This window comes from Falco punctatus (genome assembly GCF_963210335.1).
Source record: "Falco punctatus genome assembly, chromosome: 12".
NCBI classification, from domain to species: domain Eukaryota; kingdom Metazoa; phylum Chordata; class Aves; order Falconiformes; family Falconidae; genus Falco; species Falco punctatus.
This window is the reverse complement of record NC_137592.1, coordinates 32481791-32504535: the sequence shown is the minus strand read 5'-3', so window position 1 is coordinate 32504535 and position 22745 is coordinate 32481791. Positions and strand designations below refer to the sequence as shown.

General features: G+C 40.5%; 1 long non-coding RNA gene across 2 annotated transcripts in view; it reads left to right on the top strand.

The window, feature by feature from the left end:
* LOC308071918 overlaps positions 1–22539 on the top strand; it is a 42851-nt gene extending 20312 nt beyond the window's left edge. Inside the window, exons 2-3 of one of the 2 annotated variants that reach the window (XR_013931384.1) lie at positions 545–614; positions 758–22539. This is a non-coding gene — a long non-coding RNA (uncharacterized lncRNA). Of the gene's footprint in view, positions 1–544 lie in introns of both variants that reach the window. The other variant, XR_013931383.1, reaches the window with a different exon arrangement.
* The last annotated feature ends 206 nt before the right edge of the window (positions 22540–22745 follow it).

The window sequence follows — 22745 nt, the reverse complement described above, 5'->3', positions numbered from 1 at the left end:
CTTCCTTCATTACTCTCCGGTGCTGCCCAGGGAGGTGGCTGAGTCACCATCCCTGCAGGTATTTAAAAGACACATCGATGTGGCACTTAGGGACATGGCTTAGTGGCGAACTTGGCAGTGCTGGGTTAACGGTTGGATTCAGTGATGTTAAAGGTCTTTCCCAGCCTAAATGATTTTATGATATCATTGGAAAAAAATCTGATACCACTAATCGTGAGCCCATCCTCCAAACAACAATACAAGCAATTAAAAAAAAAGCCAAACCCCAAGCCTGTCTGTTGTCCTTGCCAGCACAGAATAGGACACACTGACACATACTTTCCTGACCTTGAGAATTAATTAGATGAGTTCTTTACACCTAGGAATGAAGTCTCACATGCTGAAAATAGTCAGAATAGTTTCAAGGGCAGAAATACCTTTGGTCTAAAAAAAAAAAAAGAAAAGAAAAATTACCATCACACTGTTGTTCTGCTCTGTACACTCCTCCAAATATTGAAAATACAAGGAAGTTCAAGGTCTTTATCCTGATATTTAAAATTTCCAGGGAGATTTTTCCTGAGAGGAATTTTCAGCTTTAAAATTGAAACTGTCAGCCATGAGGAAAGCTCACACGGGTGAGTAGCAAATACCTCTCAGAGGTAAACAATTACTATGGAATTCAGTTGCATGGGAGCTCAGGCTGGCCATGCACCTTTTCACTCCCAAAACCAGCATGTGAAGCTATTGGCATTTGACTTAATGTCATTTTTTCACACAGCACGTCCACTCATACAGAAAAGCCCAGGTACACCAACCAGATGAGCTGTTTCCTGCAACCAAAGTACAAAATGAGAGAAAAAAGGAGAAAAAAGGTAGGTTGTAAGTCTTGTTTCTGGGTATGGATATGTGCAGTATTTTCAGATATTATAGAGATAAGGACATAAAAATATAAAGATTGCTTTCCATTTCTTGAGGGTGCATGGGCTTTTGAGTCATCAGTGCTGTACTGCTTGTTACGTGCGCTATGAGATCTGTGCATAGGTATTAAATTAAGTGAAGTCGACGTAACTCAGCCCTGCTCCATGAAGCTGCTGTAGGGACTTAGATCACAATTTTCATCTTTAATATATTTAATTCAAAAGTATACGTGTGAGGAAGGAAATGTCTTTATGACCACGTTACAAGCTGGACACTGTAGCATGGAGAAGTACTTTTGTGATGGCTAATGAGATGTTTAGAAGTGTCTGGGTTCCTATCACCACATCCAGGCCTGGGCTACATGATTTGCTTCAGGTCCCATTGGCAGTGAAGGGAACGGATCCAATTTCTTGAATGACTTGTCCAGGTAATCTGGCTGGTGGATCATCTGTTTTTTCTCAGGCATGAGAAAAGGCAACAGCCACAGAGAGCGAAGGACGGCAAGCTGACAAGTTCTGATAATACAGCACAGCCTGCAGCAGCAGCACTTGTTCTGGTGTCGGTTCTGGGGAAGGAGGTTGGTAAGAAAATACTGTGCTGTAAAAGAAACGTGACATTTGTCCACTGTTGTTTTCACAGGAAAAGTTTTTTTGTCTAAGTGGTACGCTCGCGTTCTTTCTTGCTGTGTCATGCACAACTATTTGACGCGACACAAAGTGACATGAAGCTGTGACAGTGTCCCCCGAACTGTGATGCCTTGTCAGCTGGAAGCTGTTACCTGGGGAGAAGAACATGCAGTTCTTGTAGCACAGGGTATTTGCAATGACCCCTCCATGGGAGGAGCTGCCTAAATTTCTCCATGCCAGCTAGTGCTGCAAACATGGGGAAGGTTTGTGGAAGTGATATTATTTATTTATTTATTTATTTATTTAAAAAATGGGTGATGTTGTGCCTTCTTTGCAAATCCTACCTGGGCTTTTGTGAAGAGCTGGGGGAAGGCAGAAAGTGTGTGCTCTGTCTCTGACACAGGTGCACAAGGATGGACAAGGGTTATTGCTACAGAAACATTTCCCCCAGGTGCTGGCGCTTCTACTGTCTGGAGACAGTAAAAATTTTCTCCCCTTACACCATCAAAGCAAAGGATTGCTTAAGTTGCTAACTGATCCAGTTCTGGAAAAAAATGATCAGTCTCCTTATTGCAGTGATTTTCTTCTAGGACTCTCATTCTCTAAGGACAGCTTCTACTGCCATAGAGAGTGTGTAGGTGACACTGCTACATCCTCAAGTATTCCACACTCAGATTAACCTTACACACCACACTGGGACCTGATTTAGGCCCTCCTCTTTAATCAACCAGGTTTCATGTTCAGTGGAAGAGCAAAGGCAAGGTGTGTGTGTACACAGCTATGGATCTAATGTTGCTTTCATTAGTGAATCTGAAGATTTTATGGGTTGACTGTATATCCATCAAAAATATACTTCATATTCATTATGCAGTACAGCAAGAAATGGATACTGGATTGGGAGGGAAAAAAAAAAACTAAAAAAAAAAAAAAAAAAAGGCAAAAAAAAAAGCAAAGAAAGGCTAACAGCACCCTCCAGCAAAAGTGTTTCAAATGTTTAAGCCACTGTGTTCCAGGAAGCAAGATTTCAGTTTCTATTATTGCTTAAAATGGCTAAACATAGAAGCAAATGAAAAATCTTCCACAGAGGGATGCTAACACGAAGAGCATCTTTTTCCCCTCACAGCTATATGACCCTGCCTGAATGGGGGTTAAAGGGGTGTAAGTAAAAGCAGCATATGACCAATAATTCTCCAGTTTCCTTTAAGGTACAGAAGGGAAGCCTGAGAGGTGTGAAGTTGGCCTGCGTGTGAAAACAAAATCACAAGGCAATGTGAATAAAATTTAAAATAAACAGAACGTCCCCTAACCAGGGTTTAGTGTCATCTCCAGCCCAAGAGGCAGCCCTTGGTCTCTGAACCATGGTCTCTGCAGGTACCTCCGCCTTAGCATCCCTGACTGCTGCTGCTGCTGCTGCCCACAGAGCCTCTTAACGAGCAGAAGCTGTTAGCTGGGCTGCTGAGCTGGGAAGGTGCATGAAATCCATAGTTCAGTAAAGCTTCTGCTGTAATTCTGGCTCTTTTTTCTGTTCTTTGCGGCAAGAGATGCAGCAAGCCCTGCCTTGAAGATCCAAGCACTTAATGACTTCAGTCCCATTTCGGAAACCACTGGAAGGTTTTCATAGCTTTGAATAAAGATTTTTCTTGAAACTACAGTGAAGGGTCTTTTATTTGTTCTTTCCACACGGTTCTTAAAATCTAAACAAGCCTGCAGCCTAGGGAAACGGAGCACTTCTGCACACCCCCACCCCCCACATATTTCCATATCAATATCCGTATCGGTGTCAATCATTACAATTGCTACTGATAGTTAATATAGGCTTTATCCTAGAGGTGCTTGGTCCCGTTGAAGTTGCAATATAACTTAGATATTTGAAGCTATAAAAATGTTGTAATAAGATGGATAAACCCAGCATATTTCCAACTTTGCCACATGGTGGGTTAGGCAGGTAACTAGATCAATCTTTGGCCATGCAATTAGGATGTTCTGCATGCATTTCATTTACATAGAATTGCTTCCTCATTTTCACTGTTCCATGCTTTGTCTTTCTATACTAATATTATTATTTTAGTTGGTTTTGAAGGGGAAAAAAAAGCTTCACTTAACATGTTCTTAAAATTTTCACATGAAAGAATGTCGAGCTAATAGCATCTGCTTGTCAGATATATTTTTTCACATACCTGCAAGGCTACATATTACTGTCTTGGTGATATTAAGCTTGAAAGGCATTTTGCCTGAGAAGACACTGGAAAATACCCTGCAGAGCCAGGATATTGCTAGTCTCCATACTACTCTATATGGCTTACAACACCTGGACCAATACACCAAGGAAGAAAACTTTTTCCAGATCTATCTGTATTTTTTAATCTAAACAAGACACGAGCATTATGCGGACACTCCTTGCAAGTATTTTATGAGCCATGTAACAAACTTATATTGTCATAATGAGTATCAGGCTATTTCATGTGTTTATTAAAGCATTAGTTTCTGGGGGCATGGGAATATGAAAGCCTTTTGATTTTATTTTATAACATCTGAAAATCTCCCCTTGTGGCTGCAAAAATGACTTTGGAAAATGTGTGCCATGCAGGTTCAAAAGTCAGAAAGAAAATGGAAAAGAATTAAAGTACACATTTTAAAAGTCTAGAATAAGAAAAGTTTAAGATTGATTTCAGTGCCTGACTTCAGATTTTTTATTGTTTACAATTGTTATGCAGTATTATATTAGCGAATGTTACTATAAGCAAAACACAGTAACACAAAAATGAATGTTAACGGTGCTCAAAATGCAGTTTTTCCCATGCTCTGCATGTAAGTCTGGCATTTAGCAGTGTTTAAGTCAATATGCGATGCAACAGTTTTAATTTCTTTTACCCCTAAAAATCATGATTTCTACTGAAAAAACTATTCTGCTAATATTTCTTCAGAATTTCCACGACTGTTTGGCACCAGAAATGCCCTTTAGAAACTGGAGAACAACTTAGCAGTTATTTTAAAGACTTTGTACCAGCCGACTTGCTAAATGGAGATAAATGATAGTCAGCCTTAGCCATGTTTATGAGCTCGTCGAGATCACAAGGTACAAACACATGAAGCCACCAGGGTATTCCCTTCCACACGCAGGCTCCGGGAGCAGTTTTAAAGCCATGAGGAGACATCAGCTCTCAGTCCCCTTGAGCACAAGGGCTTTAAATGGCAGAAGGCTGACTGCTAATTACTAGAATGAAAATGCGTGTGTTCTAAATGTGCAAGAAACTGCTCTTAAAACATGAGAGCTGGCAAATGTGGTTTTCAGCTACACATTTTTTAGAGACTCTGTAACAGTTGTTCTAGGCTAGTGTGCACATTTATTTTGCAAAATGCCGTAACACGAGACCTAACTGGAAGTCACAAAACCGGTTGCTTCAGTATCTCTCACATTTTCCTTTTCCTCTGAGGTATCATCCCTGAGGTGGTGCTGCTCCATGCTCTTCACCTGTTGGTAACACAGTCCTCAGGGCCACAACACAGCATTTGGCAAGGGCAACCATTCCGCTCAGGTTTGTGATGGGAGGGTGGGATATAAGGCAGCATGACAACAAGGTGCATGCACTGGCAGCAGTGCAGAAATGATCCCTGCGGAGCAGTGGTCCAGATTTTGCTGACTGGGAGAAGACCCAGATTTTCCAAGATGCTTTGCAGCTGCCTGCCCTTGACTGAGTGGGAAGGTATGTTCTTAAGTACCTCCAGCTGCCTGGGCGTGCTGCTGGGAATAAGCATAAATATAGATGCCATGGGAGTTGCTAAATCCTGCCTGCCTTTTCCACCTAAAAGCTCACTTTTGCAGGATGTTTCCAAGTGGGTAAAATGCTCCAGGTTTAATTACATGATCTTGTGGGGCTGAAGCATGCCATGCTTTCCTAAACACTGTAGACTCCCTCTGCAAGGACTTAAGGTACGTGACCATAATGGCCTCTTGAAACATTACACAGTCTATATATGAAGATTGTGCTTAAAAAGTGTAATATTTTAGATATAAATGATACATTTACTGACAGGAGTTTTCAGTAAGCTCCTGTGACTTAGGTTCTCCCCACCCCTCACTCCCCCCAATCCAGGTGGGCTCCCGCTGAAGTTCAGAGTAAGGGGACAAACTGTTCTATCATAGTTATTTATATAAATGACATATTTTAGCCTTAACCATATCCTTGAATATTTTATTATTTATAGTCAGTATTTTAAAGTCACCTTCCTCCCCTTCTCCCACCACAAGAAAATGAATGCTGGGACATTTTGATCTCATTTATATGCCACAAATCTAGAATAATATCCACTGATTATTTTACAAAATGCCAGTTTCTGTATTCCAAACAACTTTCCAATCAGCTTAATGGGTTAGTTATCTTCATTGTAACTACAGCATTGACTTGAGTCATGGTAGTATGTGACATGCAGTCTCTATTTTTTGGGCCACACTTTGAACTTATTTCAGAGATCTGCCTGCAGAATAAACTGAGCAATATGTACAACGATGTATCTCTGTTATGTCTGTCAATATTGGCTTACTCATCTCTTTATTTTATATCGGTGGCAGTTTGCAGTATGCAGATGGACACTGGTCAGCCTGCATTCGGTAGTCATGTTGAAGATAACGGCGGAGCCATGCTTGGAGGGCCGGGCCGTTACAAAATCAGTGGCTGCACATGTTGAACAATCTTCTGCTTAAGGTGAGGGATAACTCTTCTTGCAGTGCTTTGTGTGTGATATATTGGACAACTCGTCTTCCACAATATTCTGCTGCACGGCTGGCATATTCACAATTCAGTGTTGTGGGCTTTATCCTCTCTGCAACAAAAAAAGAACTAGAAAATCTGTTGTAAGCCTTTCTGTTAATATTGCAGTAAACTGGTGGGTCAGCAGATGGTTTATACTGCGTTTGGATGCCCTTTTCACTGCTTTTCTGTGAGTAGGTCATACCAGGTGATGTGGCTGCTTGTGTTAAGTTCACTGCCACCAGCTGCAGGGGCATTTGTTTCCTTTGTTCCTTTCCCCTTTTCTGTAAGCAAGCCATTTGGGGTCTGAACTGGAAAACAGGAAATTATTTATAGGGCTTTTATCACTATAATGCTCTAATTACCTGATCCTTATTTTTCATTACTGTGGTGTGACAAAATAGTTGGGGAAAAAAAAAAGAAATACAGTCTCTGACAGTTTTTGAAGCAGAAGCTCCAGATAAATAACCATGAAAGTGTTCAGGCCAGTCTGTGCAAACTTTTCTTCCTTTGAGATGAGTAGTGCACATCAGCAGTGCAGGTAGTTAAGTGCTTGCCAGTGCAGGTTGAGCCCTGCAATTGCAGTTCTCCTTCTGGACCTTTCCAGAAACATATCTTGTCACCAAATCAGTGTTTTAATATGGATTTGGATTGATCCAAAGAAGCAGAAGAATTTCAGTATAATGAAATATAGGAAAACAGGATATGCAGAGTTCATTCAGTCTGTGTACCAGGAAAACAACCTTTAATCTCTAAACAGGCAACTTTGTGATGTTGACATCAATATAAAGTATAATATGAATGAAAGAAAAAATTAATACGTTTTGTTGTAATATTGTATAGTGTTGTCCTGCGAGGTGCTGAGTGCCTTTAACTTCCATTGTCTCCATCTGAGAGATAAACTTGTATTTAATGGTGACATTGTCTTCAAGGTAAATAAAATAAAAGCTGATGCTTTGAAAAAATTTACATATTATTGTCTCTTTTGGATTATCGTTTTATTGATTTTGCAAATAGAAGAGCTATTAGTGAGTTATGCACATCATCCAATGTAGGTGTCAGTAAAACTGATTCCAGTGTCAGTGCCGGAATAAGCATTTAACATAAAAAAAGGCTAGCAAAACCCCAGAAACGGCACTTGCCTTCCACTGTAACTGTATTCCCTACCAATGTATATTGCAAATTATCTATGTTTTTCAGATATTTTATTTTATGGAGTTTGTTTTAAGGCTGGGTTGTAAAGCCACTGTATTATGGTAAGAAGCTCAAGCAGGGCTGGGAATGGCTTGGCTTCCACAAAGCATGGTGGTTGTGTAGGGATGAGTTTTATGGCCCCATCCAGAGAAAAGAGAAAAAAGTAATTATATGGCTATGTATGCTGTGGAGCAAGGGTTTTTTCTGTGCATCCTCTTTGTGTCAAACCTTTTTTTGGTCTGTCAAAGTATCATGTGTGGAAGAGATGAATTTTTAAATCACATCCTGTTGTCTCAAAAACTGGGACATACGCTGTTGTCCTACTTTGATGTAATAACCTATTTCATCATTCAAGAAGTTTCTTTTCCCATAAACACTAATGATTTCTTCGAGGCCTAGTCAGTCAAATAGATTTTGCTGAAGTGTTTGCCAAAATATAGTAAAAATTTCAACTTCTTGTAAAGGGTTTAAAGTGAAAAGCAAATCAACAATAAAACAGATATGATTTTACAAGTACTCCTTACCCTTTGGGTTTTTTTAACAATCCTTATTCAATATAATCATACAAGTAGTATTGACCACATTACTTAACCCCTCCAACGAGTCTGAAAATGGAAACATCATACCCTTCAGTAAAAATCTAATTCTGAGGAACTAATTTAAAAATAAGTACTTCATAAATATTTTCTAACATTACATTACCAAAAATTTATAATTTTAATAATTAATAATAATGTAAATAATTCATATCAGCATGGTATTTTTTCTCTTTTGAGGAAAGACATTAGTTGTTTGTAGATAATTCATGACAAAGGCAAGGACCTCAAAGTTCAGAGTACCAATTCAAATTTGCCTTTTAACTGTGCTTTTACCACTCATTTTTTTCTGCTGAGAAGAAAGTGTTTATTCTTGCTGACTTATGGATAATATATTCTTTATTTATTTAAAATTTTATACTAAGGTCCCAATTTATTGTGCTCTGAGGTTGTTTTCCTTTTTTTTTTTAAGTGCAACTGCCTTTTCACTCAGAAAGGAAAGGTGGCACTGAAAGAGGCATTTCAAAGGTATTAAGACATTAAGGATGTGAGTCCAGAGCTCACTCATTTCCTGCCGCTGACTTTAGTTTTGTGATGCATATATTACAGAAACGAGCCCTGCATTTCCAAAAAAGTGTTTTACTAATCCTACAGAGGTACTACAGTTATTTTATATTCTTTTCTAAATTTCTGTGGTTAAGGTTATAAATTAAGTGTCAAAAGTAAAACAAACAAACAAAAAAACCCGCAAAAAAACCCCAACCCAAATTACATTATTTTTTCTTAAAACCTTGGTCTAATGTGTTGTGACGACCCTGCTCGGGGTCTCCTTTCTGCTCACGGTCAGCTTTACCCCTTCTCGCCCCTTGCAGCTTCCCTCCCTTCCCACCTCCCGCCACCCACTGCTGTGCAGCTGCCCACGGATGGGAGCTGGGCTGTCACTCCAGCACTCCTGCAGTAGCACAGTAGTGAAAGACTGGTTGTCACAGAAGCAAGGAGAATAGTTTACAGCTACTTAGCAGTTTTCTTCCCTAAATCATTAGTTTCCACACTGGAAGAGGGAAACAGGACTTTCTTCTCCCCTGTGAAAATCATCAATGCTTCTTTTCCCATGTTCATCATCAACAACAAATTTCAAAACCTTTGGGGAAAAAAAGTTACAAAGGTATTTGAATTTTGGACAAGTGATAATATGATTGTGGTGGTCTGGAGAAGCTATTTTAAATCCTTTTCAAGACTGTGTTTTCTATTACATGACCATTCTATATTTCCACCTCAGGTTAGTATTGAAAGGAGCATTTGTTCCAGGTTGTCTTCCCACCCAGGAGTTGTTCAGACCAGCACATGCTGGAGCATAAAGACCAGTCTGTACTCATTGGGCTTGGGGTCACATTAATAGTCATTATAATTTGTATAAGAGGGGAAAAACCTAAACCCCAATCTCCTTTTCAGAAGGTTTTCTGTAAGAACACCTGCTGCTAGCAGCTTGCCTGTAAGTCCGCAGACAAAGCAAGCAGAATACCTGATAAACTGTAAATTCCATTTTGTCCATAAGTTTTTTTTCCTGCTTCGTTAACCCCATCCCAGCTGTGGGTAAGCGTTACCCTGCGACAGCGGCTGCTTTATTGCCCTTCAGCTGCCGCCGTGCAGGCAGGAGGCACTTTGGGCGCTGGTATGTGCTTCAGGTTCTGCTGTGGCAGGGCTGGGGTGGCACATGTGCCGCTGCCATCCGCCCCTGCTTAGTACAAGAGGGAAATAACTCGGGCAAGATTTTACCAAGGTGATCCTCAGTCAGGTTTAGTGGGGATAGACCTCACTGTCGCCCGTGTTAGAGCTGCCCCAGACCTTCCTTAGACATGTCTCTGCACGCTGCTGGAGATGCAGAAGAGGTGGGTGGTGCCTGTACTGGAGTTACAGGGGTCAGGGTCTCTGTGCAGTAGGGTAACGGGCAGGAAGGCGTGCAGGGAGGATGTGCAAGGAAGGCTAAAGAAAAGCCAGTCTTCTGGCTTGCAAAAGCAAAGGGGAAGTTATTAGGAAGAGGTCAAATGGCCTGGGATTCAATACAGCTGCGTGGGGAGTGTGGAGCCAAAGGAGAGCTCTGGCAAGACTGTGAGAATAAGATTAATATTAGCATTTTTTCTATGAATAGAAAGAAAGCATGTGCTTCTAATTGTTTTACATAATGCATTTGAAACATATGCTTGATAACCATGGAGGACATTTGATAGAGTGTTTACAGAATAATAAGCAGAACAATTAGAATAACAGATCTCTGTGTGTCCCTGGAACTGCTCCCATTTTCCCCACACCCCCTTTCCTTAGCTCTGCTGGCTTTTTCCCATTCTGAAAGTCTTTTTAGATTGTTGCCATTCTGTCAGTTTGAGCTGATTTAAAATTTCTCATCAAACTATTTTATCCCCATTGACAATGTATTTTGTACACCCCTCTGCCTGATCCATGGATAACAAAGCCCTGCTGAATTCCTGGGCTTGAACTTGAGCTCCACCAAACCAAACCATTTCCCTCTCGGCCACCCATCGTTATCCTGCCTTGGAACGGCCGCAAGGCAGAAGCCTCTAAGCCAGCCTGACAGCAGCAATCCCACACTTTCTGGCTTCTCGCCTTTTTTACTTGATCTCTTCAACCTGTATTTTAGCAAGCGCAGAGGCAGAAGAAGGTCAGATTGTCCCCAGGCCAGCGTGGGGGAGTCTGGGGTATACCTGAATGCTGAACGCACAAAATAAGGACATCAGCAGGGTTCAAAGTTTGTGCCAATTGGATGGCAAGAAGTTGGATGTCACTGGATGTCACTATGGATGGACTCTAATTACTTCTGTCTGGATTATAGATTTCCCTTTGTTTGGCAACAGATATTTGTGTGACAACAGATATTTTGATTGGACTTTGGTTCTGGGTTCATCCACCAGAAGCTTGTGAAGTTAAACTAATTAATAAAAAGGCTGTTGATTTCTGGTGACATTTTTGGCCAAAGATTCCTTCCAGCAACTGATAAGACTATCTTAATGTGAATTCACATATTCATTTGATTATCTGAACTGGATAATTCTTACTATACAACTCCCCACCCCCTCACCCCCAGAATTCAGTAAAGTTTGAAATAAAAATAAATATTTGGTTAAATACGTGCAGAATCCATCCAGTTTCATTGTACCTTTGGGCAGCATGAAAACTCTGAAGTCCAAGTCCTATTTAGATTTTTCTGTGACATTCCCCTTGATGTGAAAGATGGCAAAATGCTAGATACCTATACATTAAGTGTCACCGCTTACCTTTACCGTGCGCAGAAGCAGCAGGCATGTGGATGGCTGTGCGTGTGTGTGGGTAAGGTGAAACAAATCCAGCTAAAATTCCCACATCCCTAGCTTGGATCTGATGAAACCCTAGTATAAAAGAAGTAAAAAGTTGGAGAAAGACGTGTGGGACTTACTGTGCGTTAGTGTGGAGACTGAAACTGATGTAGGGTTCATGGTTCATCTATGACTGATGCGGGGATATAAAAATTGCTTCATTGAACTATTACAGGAGATCCCTGACAACATCTCAAGGGGGTTTTCATTCAGTTTTTGATTGGCTTGTACTTTAGAAATATCAGTCCAGATACCTGGAGATTTAAGACAATCAGCAGCTCTTTATAAGGAGTTTTTCTCAAAAGGGAAAAAATATCTTAATGTGCCTAAATATCTTCATATCACCCATCTGATGGCAGATGTTCCCTTTGTTTCTGTCTGCCAAGTGGTGTGGTGAAGCAGACAGGGAAAGGGAGGAGTGTTGGATAAGCAGCTCAAGACAGATGTTTTAAAAGTTTTAAAATACTTAGCTGCTGAATAGAATTTAAGATTTTGTGCATAGTGTGTATTTGGGGAGTATTTCCACATGATAGCATTAACAAAAACACTGTCTCATTAAAATTGCCTCAAAGGGACCTTTTGAAGGAAAAGAAATTCTATCATGAATGTTTTTTACATAGTATGTGGAGCTATTCAATATTACATGTTTGAGGTAAAATATTGCATCTCTTAGAAATATTAAAGGTTTGTGTAGCTTTCACAGTTATATACATAAATGTCCTGTTATTTCCTTTTCACTTTCTTGGTACTTAAAAAAAACCGAATCAAAACAAATAAGAACAACAAAAACAGACAGACAAACAACAACAAAAAAAAAGAACCAAAGCAAGAAAGAAAAAAAAAAGTTACATTGGTATATTAAAACCAGCCATGACTTGGTTTAAGCTGGATGGAGCACATTAACTTTTTTTTAGTCCCTCAACTGAGAGACACAGGTTTGGTTTGGCCATAGCAAAACTCTAACCATAACCCACTGTATATGGCAGTTCTAAAGAGTATGCAAATAGTCTGGAAGATCAGAACTAATTACAAATCACCTGGTTTGGTTTGTCTATACCAGCCTAGGAGATCCATGAGGAGGGAGCTGCAATAAGAAACCAGACTGCAGCAGCTTTAGAAGAGCTTGAGTTACATCCCATGCATGACTGCTACAACAAAGTGAAAACTTTACAAAGTTTTACTTTTTTCACCTTCCCAAGAAAGGAAATATGTTTAAAACTCAACTCTGCACTAGATTTGGGTAAGTGGTACGTGCAGGGTTGCTAAAGACGAATGTGGCTGAGAAGGGCAATCTAAGCTTACCTTCATACTTTTTTTTTTTGTATGTACAGGTTTGTACACTGTGTTTTGCTTCATAAATAGTGTGAATTTGGGCAGACCAAAGTTCAGCTATCAGAACTTCCAGAAGCTGGAAAAATAATTTTTCACAGATTAGGTTAAAAGGATCACTCTGGTAATGTGAGTATTTTAATCTGGCAAACATTGAACCAAACTGACACTTGTCTCTAGTGCAGTGCCATTATGATAAGGTAAATAAATTATGGGAATCTTTCGTTATTATCAAACCAACCATTATGAAAAACTAGGAAAATATGTTGTAACCTGATGGGAATGCATTTTTGAAGCACTTAAACAGATTCATCCTTGTCTTTGACCTTATGTAATATAAATGCAGTACTTTTTAGAGCAATATACATTTTGTTTGCAAATCCAGATTATAACGGCAAGGACACTTTTTTCTCACTTTGATATTTTAATATTACTTATCCTGGGCAGAGCTAAGGTTCTTGGACTGACTTAGTTTTTACATTGCCATAGCTTTAGTGCAATAAGACACTACAATATTTCTGAATTTTCCAGGAACATAATTTTTGCTGAAGTCATTGAAATATTACCGCAGTGGTTTCACAGTTGAGAAACTAGCAGCCACATTCCCAGGCTTAACTTGTTTTGAATGTACATTACATCTGGGAGTGTCCTCTTTTTTAATTAGTAAAATTTTCATACAGGAGGAGTAAACAAGAAACCTAGAGAGAATGTTAACAACTTTTATTTCCAATAGCATGAAGCTATGTATAAATATGACATGATGCATCCACTTCCCCTGTGGAGCAAATATTTGTAATTGTCAGGATGGATGATGTTGAAATAATAATCAGTTTTGCTTTGGTGCAGTTTCAGAGACAAGCCATAATTATGTATGGCAAATATGCTAGAATTGACCCTACTGTCTATAAAAACTTATAACAGCTGCTGTAAGTAATCTTAGTAGGAGAGGCATGTGCTAAGAGATTATTTCTCTTTGAAAAGGAAGATATTTTTCTTTCAATGTTCACTATACATTTGACACTAAGTGATGTGACCTTTATTGTGGCGTTTTTATGTATTTACAAAATGATTTGAAATATAGTTGTGTGAAAACAAGAGGAGCCACACTAATCTACTTGCTAAACAGTTCCATCAGGCTTTTTATTGAGTTTGTTGGTTTTTTTTTTAAGATATACTAAGTGACAGTTACATCTCAAGATTTAGCATCAAAATAGCTATGCTTGTGTGAAACTTCTTTATCTTGCACATTGTTGCTTTTTCATTCCATAATATTTTATGTACTATAAGTGCATGTTTATTTGAAATTTCCAGCAGATTGCTTGTTTTCAACTCAAAACGTAAACAAGCACAGGCTGTTCATGGCCGTTCATGGCCCAGTACCATCTTCATGTCAAGTATTTCATTCACAAATAAAAACCTGACTTGGCAGATCAGATAAATAAAGCAGAATACGTCCTGCCTCTAGATCTGCTCTGTGGCTGGAAGACTTGGAATTCTGCTTAATAAAGTGTTGCAGTTATTTTGCAGCCCATTTCTGATTTTCTGATGGGTTTTGCTCTGCCTTTTTCTCCTGCATCACCAACCTCAGCAAGTGAAGACAATTACCTGGCTCAGGGCTTATGCACCCTGTTAGTTCTCCAGCCCTGCTCTTTCTTTCTCAAGTGCATGCAAAAAGCACAAGGAATTCAGCTGTGCATGAAAGCAGCCCTGCAAGCCAAGCGCACCTGATGCACCACATTTAGTCGCAGGCAGGAGGGAACACAGGGCTAACTGATGAAAGCATCAGGCTCTCAAGCCACAGAATGGAGCAGGTGCATTTGCGTGCTGCAGATAAGTCCTTCTGCAAAAGGCGATGCCTCTTGCTGGACCGTCTGTGCAGGAAAGCAGCAACGGTGTTTGGTCAGAGCCACGGGAGTTACAATTTCCCCAACAAGGATAGGTACTGGTGAGCAGTCGGTTTGAATCTGGCTTTGCTAAGTCAAGACAGGACTTGAAAGCAGCTACCACATCAGTGCTGGGCTCCTCTGCCTTCTGTTACTGCTCCATCTATCTGATAGTTACAGCAACCACGAGCTGGTTCTCCATTTATACACGCCCTCCTTTGCCTCTTCTATTGTCACAGTCACACAGAATGGGTGAGGTTGGAACGGACCTCTGGAGGTCACCCTATCCAACCCCCCTGCTGGAGCAGGGCCACCTAGAGCTGCTTGCCCAGGACCAGGTCCAGATTTTTAATATCTCCAAGGAGAGAGTCTCCGCAGCCTCTCAGGGCAATCTGTGCCAGTGCTCAGTCACTCTCACAGTGAAAAAAGCATTTCCTTACGATCAGGCAGACCTTCCTGTGTCTCAGGTTGTGCCCATTGCCTCTTGATGTCAGGCGCTAAACATAGCGCTGTAGCGAATGGAAACAGAGATGTAACCGCTGTTACACCTATGAGCTATAGGAAAAGAACACAAAGGCCATCTTCTAACGGAAAGCTCTGTAGTCTAAGAAAATGCCGCTGTGTTTTTGCTGTGGGTTGAAGGCCTCTTTACACACATTTGTCCGTGGGAAGTACTGGTGGCATGGTCTTGTATTTCAAGAAACTTTTCTGTTGAGTTTACATTTTGACTCTGTCCAGTACAAGAAAGCAGAATAGACTTGTTTCTTATATATGGGAGGGGATCATACCTCTGCACATGCCACAGCCTCTCCCTTTTTACCTTTTAGACAATATATCTTCAGTTATGTGCGTGGTCATTGCTCCTCTGACTTCTGTAGCACTGTACCGGTTCTCGCCAGCCTGTCCGAGGAGTTACAGACTGATGTCAAATAGTGATTTGATATGTATGTGCCCATGTCATACACTTACAACACAACGTCCCTTGCTTTCTGTCTCTACTTCTTTGTCTTCAGATTTCCAATAAAACCACTGCTTTCTTTCCAGTCACTGCCAGCAATCTCCAACATCGAAAATGGGTTGGGAATGAGATGCAGCCTTGAGTAGAATTGGCTTAATGTCGATTCCAAATTTACTTCTCCTTGTCTTTATCTCCAAGGATGGTATCCGCAGAGGACAGGGGGATTTTTAACGCTGTATTTCAGGACCTTGGTTCAGCTTTGTTAACTCCAAAGATGTGTGATATATATGACAAAGACTGAAAGCCGCCAGAGCCCACACTTGGTTGACAGTATCATTTCACATGGTAGTTTATTGCCTGCATGTTATCTTTTGGGAGAGTAGGAAGCATCACTGATTTTAACTTGACTTTTCTTTTGTTCACTTAGCAAATAGGCATTGTGAAAAAAAACACCTCCCAGCTTTACCCAAAAGTACTGAGTTAGGCCCAAAATATAGCCCTCTGTGAAAAATGGATGCAGAACCATAGTGTATGACTGTTGAAGGTGTTTTCCTAGACTTTACTAAAAACATGTACATTAAAAAATAAGCTGTTCTCTGACACTATTGAAATGTATGAGACAGCAATGTTTTACTGCTTCATAAAGGCTGGTGAATGTAACTCACAGGTATCATTTTCATCTGTCCCGAATCTGCCATCCTTCTCTCTGCTAAGTCTTTGTCATTAAAACTCCCTTTCCTATCAGAGCTGCAAGCAGGGGAACAATGTGGGGGACAAAATAACTCGTAGCGAAGCCATAGATGGAACAACTGAATTCCAAAATAACAGGGTCAAAAAGTTTTCCTAATTTGAACTAGACTTGGTATTTTTTAAGCTTTCTTTTTATTTTTGGAAATGTGTATTAGCTGCAAGCAAGTAGATATTCTGTGACAGTGATCTTACAGACAGCTCACAGCACCAAGGGGAACGTGACCAGTGCTTTCGTTTTTGCAGGGTCCTGACTGTACTGTGATATGGCTCTACCAAAACGCAGGCACGCTGAAAATGCTAGAAGGGTTTCCATCATCCTTGGCTGTAGAAAAAAATCTCTCTTGCTCATAAATCGATGTTAGAAAAATGGTGAGTCTCAAAATAGGATTTGGCCTCAAGTCTTCATGGTGGGTCTAAGCTGTGCCTGCTGATGTAAAGGTGAATGTTGTCAAAACACTTCCCATTTCTTCTCTGTCATGGGGTTTCATTGTGCATATTTTCAGTATTTGTTAATTAGGAGGAACTGAAAAAAAAAAATAGTGTGTGGACAGGCAAAGTTTTATCCGTCTACTTTAAAAGCAATTAGGAAAAAAACCTCACCTGACCATAAAACAAATAAAACACAAAAAAATCTCTTTAAAATGTTTAGCTGGACACCAGCACTGTGCCCAGTGATGAACATGGAATGAGCCTCTATAAGTCACGTTGCCAGCAATGTTCGGTCTGACCTGCGGCGCCTGGGCTCCCCTGCCGCGGGGTCCCTGCTGGGAAGACCCCCGCTGTGCTGTGCCGTGCAGACTGGGTGACAGCCGCCCCTTTGGGCAGCTGCCCACTGGGATGAGGCCACAGAGGCATTTTGACAACTGAGCAGGTAATTGAGTCAGATCGGATAAAATGTAACAGAAAACAAAGCAGGAGAAGTGGGTATAATGAAGATTGATTGATTAATACAATAAAGTGTGGCCAGTTTTGCCATTGGTGTCCTTAGGCTGTGGTAATTTCACAGTTTGTGTAGCTGCTTTACTATTTAATGCTAGATAATGTAAAAGAATGGATTGATCTATTGACGTTTATAGCAAGGTAAGCATTAAAATACTCTGCTGGCCTAGCTAAGGATTTCCTGTCTCACTGGAGTTCTCTGAATACATTGATAAGTAAAATGAGACTGATGAAAATTTCCCTCTTAGGTCTTCTCTGGGATCCATCCTGCCTTTTTCGCTCACTTTGTGAGTGTCATCCTTTTCTCATTTGCTTTTCTTCCAAGTATCAGACTAAAATGTTCCAGAAATTTGTAGCTGTGAGAGTACTCTGCATTAACTAAGTGCAGCAGGCGGGTAGGCAGTCACTTATGCCCGTGACATTAACCCCATCTTCTTTAACAATCAGAAGTGGGAACTAAGCATGTAATCTATGAAAACAGGCTGTCTTGTCTCCTTCTTGTAGCATAGCACAGATTCTCATCCAGTTATTCCTGTACTGAACACAGATCACCAGCTTTACGAGGTGTTTAGGCTTCAGACGAGACATCTTGTCTCTATTAAAGGAGTTTTGAGGTGGAGGATACACTTTTCCTTCAGTATTTTCTTCCAGTGGTTAATGACATCCATTGCAGCGTGTGAAACATCTCTTTTGGAACTGTCTAACTGAGATTTCAGGTTGTTGGCCCTTTTATAATTGGCAGACTCTCTCAGGGTGATAGCTGCGTAAGACCTATCATCGCTGAATTTGCCTTTGAGCCAAACAGAATTAAATCCATTAAAGCCTTATTTTCACAGGCTCTTTCCTCAGCCCATAAGTCTTTTGCCCCCCAACACTTCTTTAATTGCCTTTATAAAGTAAGTTTAAAATGAAAATGTATTTTAAAAGGAAGCTCAAGTATCATTCTTGCCGATGCCGTGTGCTGTTATGAAAGATCCGCTCTCTCCAGCTTGCCGTTCCCTCTTGCAACCATGCCAGGTTCACGTTAATCCTCCCATCCCTTGCATCACCCTGCAAGGTGTTTTTCAGTTCTTTTTGTCTTCTGTGATTCCTGCATCTTTTATACAGTAGAGCATCCATATAACAATGCGTAAAGGAGCATTTGCTAACTTCTCGGGAGGAGTTGCTTGGATGTAGTTATTGATGAGAAAGGCAAGAAAAAGAAGAAAAAAACTGAAGTGCTGTGATCATGTGCTTGTGTCCCACTGGCAAGTTATTGGATACTTGTGGAGTAGTGGTCTGCTGGGGGCAAGGGAACTCAATGAAGTCTCATGAGAGTTTAAATGTATTAGTTCTTTGAAAGGCAAATGCATTCCTCAATGAATTCTAGTGAAAGTGTTTTTACTGAATCTTTGGAAGAGTTATTCAGCCACTCAGGAAAAAAAAAAATCAAAACAGTATATCTCTGAGGTAGAAGAAACCAGTTTAAATGAGCTACTCTGACAGCACTTTACTCCCTAGCACTGTAGGACTGATCCCTTCAGTGCATTTTCTGGATTTTGTGTGTGCGCGTGTGGACTGTTCAGGGGATTTGACCAAACATTGAGTGTTGGTATGAGTTAGTTTTACTTCTATATATTTGCTATAAAAAGCACCTGGAGGGCCATGCATTCAGGGAGTTTTAAATTGTGCCACATTTTGAAGTTTGGGGTTCGAGGAATATATTAGAAAGGTTCAAGGTGTTTTGATCAGGGACTAAAAGTGAGAAAAGTTGGTTGTTCGGTAGACCAAATGCACAAGTAAAAGTCAACTCCGTTGACGAGCCAAACGTTCTGAGCATTAGAGGTGAAACTTGCAGAGATTAACCAGTTAATTTGTCCCATTCTTTACTCTGTAGATGTGGAGCCGAGTTTTGCTGTAAAAAATCCATATGGAAGGTAGGCTCATGTCTCTCAGGGCTACCAAGAAACCGGGATACCTCAGCAGCACTGGTTCTTTCTGCTCACAAATCACAGCGGTTGTATCCAACAGGAGAAAGCACCTGCACACATCATCCATGTGGTATCACTGCACAGGTGACATTGTGCACAACATTGTTGCAATACCAATTTTTTATGGGTAAAGAACACTATTTTCTGTGATTTGCCTATTTCTACTCTGTTTAAAACCCAGAAGCTTAAATTCAGAATACGCAGCTTTCATGACATTGCATTTTTTCATCTGTTTTATTGCTAAACTTCTTACTGTTTAAACTTTCTTACTGTTCAAAGAACTGACCAATCTCAAACTGTTTTCTAAGATTCAATACTACTGGGTGGACTGCTGTAGATAAGGAATTCTTAGTGCTATCTTACTGGGATGTTGATATCCTGGGATCGTTTTACTCTCCCTATCAAAAAAGCATGGATTTTTTTCTTACACTGTTGTTGATTTTTTTTTTTCTTTTTCTTCAAGTTCTTTAATTCACTGACGGTTTAACTGATCAGTGTGGCAAAATTCACTTTTAGTTTAGCCACTGACTCCTATAAATGCTCTAGGCTGAAGAAAAGCATCTTTCCAATGGCTTTTTGAAAACTGAGATTAAAAGCAATCAGAGAATACAGATATTTCTTGACTTGGGGGTATGTTTGAACACACTAACTAGAAAAGGCTCATACAAATCTAGTTAGGCAAACAGGTTAGTTTTATCAATCCCCCAAAAACCACTATAAATGAAACACATATCTGAGTTTGGGAAATTTCTTTGAAGTTTGTTTTAGAAAATGGGTATGTGGTATATTTAGCTGTCAATATTCTTGCACGTTCTTATTTCCTGCGAGCACCATGATATCACTGTCATGAACCAAGTGCATGTGCTGGTGATGATCGGAACAGCTCAGCCAGAAAAGCCCCTGTGCTACAGATGCTGGGCAGCTATCACTTGATAACATGGGGATTAAGGGTGGAAAGCTTATGGCTTCAGTGACTAGTGGAAGAAAAATGAATTGGTAATTATAAAGGCAAAAAGGTATCTTGTCCTTTGGTGAACATACCTGTTCCTTTTTTAGCTGCAGAATGGTAGAAGAGTTAGAAGTAGCCAGAAAGATTTTATAATAAGTATGTATGTGAGTTTACATACTCTCTTTTCAAGTCCTCTTGCATGATAACAGGAGTACACCAGCGTAGGGTTATCGGCACCAACAAACAACAGCAACAAACAGGTTAAGAATGTGTGTTCCTTTTTTTTCAAGGAATATAGTTTCTTCAGCTTCCTCCTACCAAAAGAATTACATGTATATTTAATATCAAAACATTTTTCATTGCCCTGAACTTTAGAGCACTTTACTGCAAATAGCTCAAATTATTTCGGTGTGTGTGGTGTCTCTGTTTCTGTCTGCCTCTTTTCTTTAGATGGTGTCGTAGGTTGGTCTCAGTGTCTTGCACTGGAGGGATATTCCCCTGACAGTGCGGTACGTGATACTGCACAGGGCAGCGAGGTCATCATGAAGGGTGAGGGTGCATCTGACTGGTTACCCATCAAGGAAAGCATGCAGAAGTTGCCCAAATTCCTGAGACATGCTAGACACAGCACCAAGCTAACAAAACCAAATCTTTCGATGCATCTTAAATCTGAAACTTAATCTGAATTAGCAGGTTGTGATACAGAACAGAGTTAATATTTCTGATTTGGCTCTCTTAATGGAGCTGCCATTCTGCAGGGTGATATTTTGACCTTGCCTTTGTCCCTTTTTCAAGGAAAACTCCCAAGGCAAAGTGCATCTCCTTTGAACTTTCCGCATTATCTCCTGCCTTTCCTTTCCTGAATACAGGACATTATAATACGTGGGTAAGGCTGAGTCGGCTCCCACCAGAAAAATCTGCTTTTTATGCATTTTTCTCTTCATTGGCCAGACACTGTTGCTGCAGTACAGAACCAATTTCATCCTTGTCAAGTAAAAGAATTTACTGCTCGACTAAAAAGGAACACAATGTAGAGATTCCAAATAAGACATGTAAATTACAGTGCCATCCTTACCCTTAGGCTTTAGGCCAGTGCTTCTGTCCACCTTGGAAAATAGACTTCCTTCCACATGCTTGTCTTGTTTTTTTGGTGTCCTAAAATGATTACAGGATGCTCCTGCTCCCAACTAAGCTGCTTTTCTTTAATGTCAATGCTGGCCAGCTCGGCTTTGGGAGCTTCAAAAGGATTTTTAGTCTCAGTCTTCCTGTTTGGAGGTACAGAGGTTGTAGGCACATAGCAATTAGAGCATTTTACCTCTCATTACTGGCCATCTTCTTCTGTAAAATTCTAGCAAAAGTCTGAGTCATAGAAACCAATATTTTTGCTGTTAATACTGTCAGAAAAGAAACAGAATTCTGTGAAGGGATTGTTGAGTCCCGAATTGCTCATAAACCATATGGAAATGGATATAATAGAAAATCAGCTTTGTAAAAACTAAAGAAATTAAACATTAAAAAGCCGTTAAAAGCATATTGTAATAATAAATAATAGTTTTAATAGAATTTATCTTACTCCCTTTTCCTCCTCACTTCATCTGTATTATTCAGTGGAGATGCTGGTCTTTATCTGGGGTTGAATCAAAGCAATGTTTTATTTCCAGGAACTTTTAAAATTGTTTTAGGTCCCATATAGTAAATACACCAGACTGTCACGCAGGGACATTAACGTAATATCACGTTAGCCCAAGATTGTTGGCTATACTCCTTGTACAATGTTGCTATATGATCCTAAGCAAGTCACTCAACATTTTTTGTATGGGATCCCTAAGAGAAGGATTTAGTTGCCTAAAGATAAGCAGTACCAAATCCATATACTTCCAGAGGAGACCTGGAACACATCAGGAGCAGTTTGCGGGGTGTGAGTGCAAGCCCTTGACGGTTTCTCCTTGCTCCTGCTGGTGAAGGGACAAGGCTTAGGGAGAAGCAGACGGATCCTGTGGGTCACCAAGTCACTTCACTACTGGTGTTGCTGGCAAGGATTTGACTTTCAGGATCAAGGGACCATTTTTCAGTATGAAGAACTGATGGCGAGGGGTGGGATCCACCCAAAAAAGCAGGAGAAATGCATCTTTGCCGAGAGGCTAGCCAGCTTGCCAAGGGGAGCTTTTAACTAGGGATGATGAGGGAGGAAGCTCCGTAGGGTGAAAGAAGTGACAACTGCCCTCTACTCAGCACTCATCAGACTGTATTTAGAGTAGGTGGTCCAGGGTGCTGCCCCCACCCCTCCCTCCCCAATATAGGAGACAAGTATTTTGGCTCATAAGTTAGACCTCGAGAGAGTGCAGGGGAAGCCACCAAGGTGGCCAGGCCCTGGGAGGAGAAGCTCTGGGAAAGGGGCGATTTGAGGTCTCAGCAGCAGCCCCTAGCACCTATGTGGAGGGGCCTCAACTCTTTGTACCAATGAGAGATGACAAGAAATAACCTGCATAAATTGAAACAGGACAGGTTCAGACTGGATCTAGGGAAAAACCTTTTCACCCTGAAGACGATCAGGGCTGCCCAGAGAGGTGCCGTTTCCATCCATGGTGGTTTTCAAGA